At 49.6% G+C, this 5,219-nt stretch overlaps 1 protein-coding gene across 1 annotated transcript in view; it reads right to left on the bottom strand.

The window, feature by feature from the left end:
• Window positions 1-4,707, bottom strand: part of GXYLT1 (glucoside xylosyltransferase 1) — a 54,597-nt gene extending 49,890 nt beyond the window's left edge. The window contains 1 exon segment of the mRNA XM_017855559.1: window positions 4,692-4,707. The gene's annotated coding sequence lies outside the window, so the exon portion shown is untranslated.
• Window positions 4,708-5,219: the final 512 nt, after the last annotated feature.

Genomic DNA, 5,219 nt, shown 5'->3' with positions numbered 1-5,219 from the left:
ATATATAATAATATATAATATATATATTATAATTAAAATTATATATATTTAACAATACCATTTGCAGCCTCAACTTGTACTTTAAGTTACAAATCAGTTATGCATTGTTTTCCAAACCTGCCTGGTCCTCAGGTCACTTGTCAAAAATACAGATACAGGATCCTATCCCAGATCCAGTTAATCAAGCCTCCCCAGAGAAGTGGACTAAGAACCTCAATTTTTCATCAATATCCCCAGATAAGTCTCAAAATCAGACCTGAATGAGAAACGCTATATCAAGGGATATCTAGAGTCAACTTGAAATTTTTTAACAAAATACTGATAATAACTTCTCTCATGATAATCCTGTTTATTTACAACTTAAGGATTAAATTTTGAAAATTTGTGTTTCTATGAATACTTCAATGAATACGTTATTAAGTACCATTTAGAAAATTTTTTAAAGCCTAAGAAACTAATTACCCACCACTATTAACATTTTCATATCTTTACTACCTCATATTTCAAAAATATCTTCCTACAAATATTTGACTAGAAAAGTTAACATGCATGTTGCCAACATGCAGAAGTTGCTGAAACTACTTGATCTTCGTTAGTCTCAAGAAACCATGTGAGCTAGACAGCACACCTCAAACTCCCTGTTCTCAGGAAATATCCACCAGGGCGCTTCTAACTCAAAGGACCCTCTTGCAGTATTACAATTAAACTGTACTTGGGGGCAATGTTTTGCTTTTCTTTAAGTTGATGCAAGATGATGAAGCCACAGACATGAGAATTAAATTCAACAAGACCAACACATTGAACAACTTAGTAATGAGTTTAAATTTTGTGAAGCTTTGAGCCACACCAAGAGCCCTATACTTTTGCTATTATCAAACTGAGAGGTGACAATGTGCTAGCAGACCCTGTTCTCAGCGCCTCCTCGGCCACGGCATTCACTCTGGCAGTGCTTGAGGAGCCCTTCAGCCCGCCACTGCATTGTGGGAGCCCCTCTCTGCGCTGGCCGAGGCCGGAGCCGGCTCCCTCTGCTTGCCTGGAGGTGTGGAGGGAGAGGCCCAGGCAGAAACCGGGGCTGTGCACAGTGCTCACAGGCCAGTGTGAGTTCCCGCCGGCACAGGCTCCGCGGGCCCCACACTCAGAGCGGCTGGCCGGAGCCACCGGCCCAAGGCAGTGAAGGGCTTAGCACCTGGCCCAGCAACTGCAGAGGGTACGCGGGTCCCCCAGCAGTGCCAGCCTGCTGGCGCTGCACTCGAATTCTCACTGGGCCTCAGCTGCCTCCCCATGGGACAAGGCTCAGGACCTACAGCCCGCCATGTCAGAGCCCTGCCTCCGCGGTGAGCTCCCACGCAGCCCCAGCACCCATGAAGGGCACCGCCCCCTGCTCCATGGCGCCTGGTCCCATCAACTGCCCAAGGGCTGAGGAGGGTAGGCGTGGCTCAGGACTGGTGGGCAGCTCCCCCTGCAGCCCCAGTGCGGGATCCACTAGGTGAAGCCAGCTGGGCTCCTGAGTCTAGTGGGGACTTGGAGAACTTTTATGTCTAGCTAGAGGATTGTAAATGCACCAATCAGCAGTCTGTGTCTAGCTCAGGGATTATAAACGCACCAATCAGCACACTGTCAAAACGGTCCCATCAGGTCTCTGTAAAATGGACCAATTAGCAGGATGTGAGTGGGGTCAGATAAGGGAATAAAAGCAGGCTGCAGGAGCCAGCCAGCAGCAACTCCTCTTCCACACTGTGGAAGCTTTGTTCTTTCACTCTTTAAAATAAATCTTGCTGCTGCTCACTGTTTGGGTCCATGCCGCCTCTATGAGCTGTAACACAGTGAAGGTCTGCAGTTTCACTCCTGAAGCCAGCGAGACCACAAACTCACCATAGTTAGTGATGTAACGGTACCTGAACATCACTAAGCCTCTTCCCCCAGGGACCAGTGCCCAGTTAGCAGAACTAGTGGCACCTACCTGAGACTTAGAACTGGGAAAGGGAAAAAGAATAAATGTGTATACAGACAGCAAGTATGGTTATCTAATCCTACGTGCCCATGCTACAAGATGGAAAGAAAGGGAATTCCTAACCTCCAGGAACCCCCATTAAATGCCACAAGGAAATCATGGAGTTACTGCGTGCAATGCAAAAACCAAAGAAGGTGACAGTCTTATACTGCCAAAGCCATCAAAAAGGGGAAGGAGAAAGGAGAACAGCAGCATACGCAGCTGGCAGAGGCAGGGAAAGACCATCAGAAAGGAAAGAGAGAAAGAGACAGGAAGTCAGAGAAAGAGAGAGGAAGAACAGGAGAGACAAAGAGAAGGAGACAGAGGAAGAGACAGACAGTCAAAGAAAGACAGTCAGAAAAAGAGAGACAAAGAAGTCAAAGAGGAAGAAAGAGAGATGGAAGTAGTAAAGAAACAAGAGTGTACCCTATTCCTTCAAAAACTCCAACTGATCATAGTAACTTCCGAGTCACCCAAACAGCTCCATTCAGTCGGCTTGTCTGCTTCTCAGGGCCCCCCAAAATCATCACCTCCTCCCTGCTTAACAAGCAGTCCAGGTTTTGTAACGGCAAACATACTCCCTGCATGACCATTCACCCCTGGACCCCCTGCAGCAGTGCCCCCACCACTAGTGAATGCCTTCTTATCCCCTCTTTCAATCACTCTCTGGAAAGTTCCTAGTAGATACAAAATTTTTTTTCTCCAATAGGAAAACAGAACACAGGGAGCCACTCAGTTTGCTCCCAACACCCCTTTCCAGCCGCTCACCAGAGCTACCTTGGCAAGTACTCTAGGAGGATGGCAAAATGAAAACAACAAACTCACACACCTTTTTAACATACATAACCAGTTCTATCTACCCAGCCAAGGTATATTCTTATGTGGAACATCGACCTATATCTGCCTCCCCACTAACTGGACAGGCATCTGCACCTTAGTCTTTCTAAGTCCCAACATTAATATTGCCCCGGGAACTCACACCTTATCAGTACCCCTCAAAGCTTAAGTCCGTCAGCACAGAGCCATACAACTAGTACCCCTACTTATAGGGTTAGGAATGGCTACTGCTACAGGAACAGGGATAGCTGGTTTATCTACTTCATTATTGTACTACCACACACTCTCAAAGGATTTCTCAAACAGTTTGCAAGAAATAACGAAATCTATTCTTACTTTACAATCTCAAATAGACTCTTTAGCAGCAGTGACTCCCCAAAACAGCCGAGACCTAGACCTCCTCACTGCTGAGAAAGAAGGACTCTGCACCTTCTTAGGGGAAGAGTGTTGTTTTTACACTAACCAGTCAGGGAGAGCTTAAGATGCTGCCTGGCGTTAACAGGAAAAGGCCTCTGAAATCAGACGCCTTTCAAATTCTTATACCAATCTCTGGAGTTAGGCAACATGGCTTCTCCCCTTTCTAAGTCCCGTGGCAGCCATCTTGCAGTTACTCGCCTTTGGGCCCTGTATCTTTAACCTTCTTGTCAAATTTGTTTCTTCTAAAATCGAGGTCATCAAGCTACACAGATGGTCTTACAAATGGAACCCCAAATGAGCTCAACAACTTCTACCGAGGACCCCTGGACCGACCCGCTGGCACCTTCACTGGCCTAGAGAGCTCCCCTCTGGGGGACACTACAACTGCAGGGTCCCTTCATTGCACCTATCCAGCAGGAAGTAGCTAGAGTGGTCATCAGCCAAATTCCCAACAGTAGTTGGGGTATCCTCTTTAGAGGAGGGATTGAGAGGTGACTATGTGCTAGCAGCCTTCACTCTTTGCACCTCCTCAGCCTCGGCATCCACTCTGGCAGCACTTGAGGAGCCCTTCAGCCTGCCACTGCACTGTGGGAGCCCCTCTCTGAGCTGGCCGAGGCCAGAGCCGGCTCCCACTGCTTGTGGGGAGGTGTGGAGTAAGAGGCACAGGCGCAAAGTGGGGCTGTACGCAGTGCTCACAGGCCAGTGCAAGTTACAGCAGGCGTGGGCTCCGCAGGCCCCACACTGGGAGCCGCCGGCCAGCCAGCACCGCCGGCCCACGGCAGTGAGGTGCTTAGCACCTGGGCCAGCAGCTGCAGAGGGTGCACTGGGTCCCCCAGCACTGCCAGACTGCCGGCGCTGTGCTCAAATTGTCGCCAGGCCTCAGCTGCCTCCTCGCGGGGCAGGGCTCAGGACCTACAGCCTGCCATGTCCAAGCTCTGCCTCCACAGTGGGCTCCCACGCAGCCCGAGCCTCCCCGACGGGCACTGCCACCTGCTACATGGCGCCCGGTCCCATCGACCGCCCAAGGGCTGATGAGTGCAGGCGTGGCTAGGGATTGGTGGGCAGCTCTGCCTGCAGCCCCAGTGCAGGATCCGCTAGGTGAAGCCAGCTGGGCTCCTGAGTCTAGTGGGGACTTGAATAACTTTTATGTCTAGCTAGAGGATTGTAAATGCACCAATCAGCACTCTGTGTCTAGCTCAGGGATTGTAAATGCACCAATCAGCACCCTGTCAAAACGGTCCAATCAGCTCCCTGCAAAATGGACCAATCAGCAGGATGTCAGTGGGGTCAGATAAGGAAATAAAAGCAGGCTGCCCCAGCCAGCCAGCGGCAACCAGCTCAGGTCCTCTTCCACACTGTGGAAGCTTTGTTCTTTCACTCTTTACAATAAATCTTACTGCTGCTCACTCTTTGTGTCCATGCTGCCTCTATGAGCTGTAACACTCACCGCAAAGGTCTGCAGCTTCACTCCTGAAGTCAGCGAGACCATGAACCCACCAGAAGGAAGAAACTGTGGACACATCTGAACATCTGAAGGAACAAACTCCAGATTACCATCTTCAAGAGCCATATAACACCGCGCGGGTCCACGGCTTCATTCTTGAAGTCAGCGAGACCAAGAACCCACTAATTCCGGACACAGAACTAGGTGCCAAGATGATCACACATCTGACACTTCTATTAAGAAGTAGGATCTGCTGGGCACAGTGGTTCATGCCTCTAATCCCAGCACTTTGGGAGGCCAAGGTAGGCAGATCACTTGAGGTCAGGAGTTAGAGAATGCCCTGGCCAACATGGTGAAGCCCCACCTCTACTAAAAAAATCAGTCAGGTGTGGTGGTGGTTGCCTGTAATCCCAGCTACTCAGGAGGCTGAGGCAGGAGAATCGCTTGAACCCAGGAGGCGGAGGTTGCAGTAAACCAAGATCGTGCCATTGCACTCCAGCCTGGGCGACAGAGCAAGACTCTGTCTCAAAA

The sequence above is a fragment of the Rhinopithecus bieti genome, unplaced genomic scaffold (genome assembly GCF_001698545.2).
Source record: "Rhinopithecus bieti isolate Rb0 unplaced genomic scaffold, ASM169854v2 scaffold_1070, whole genome shotgun sequence".
NCBI lineage: Eukaryota > Metazoa > Chordata > Mammalia > Primates > Cercopithecidae > Rhinopithecus > Rhinopithecus bieti.
This window is presented reverse-complemented; position numbering and strand designations above follow the sequence as displayed.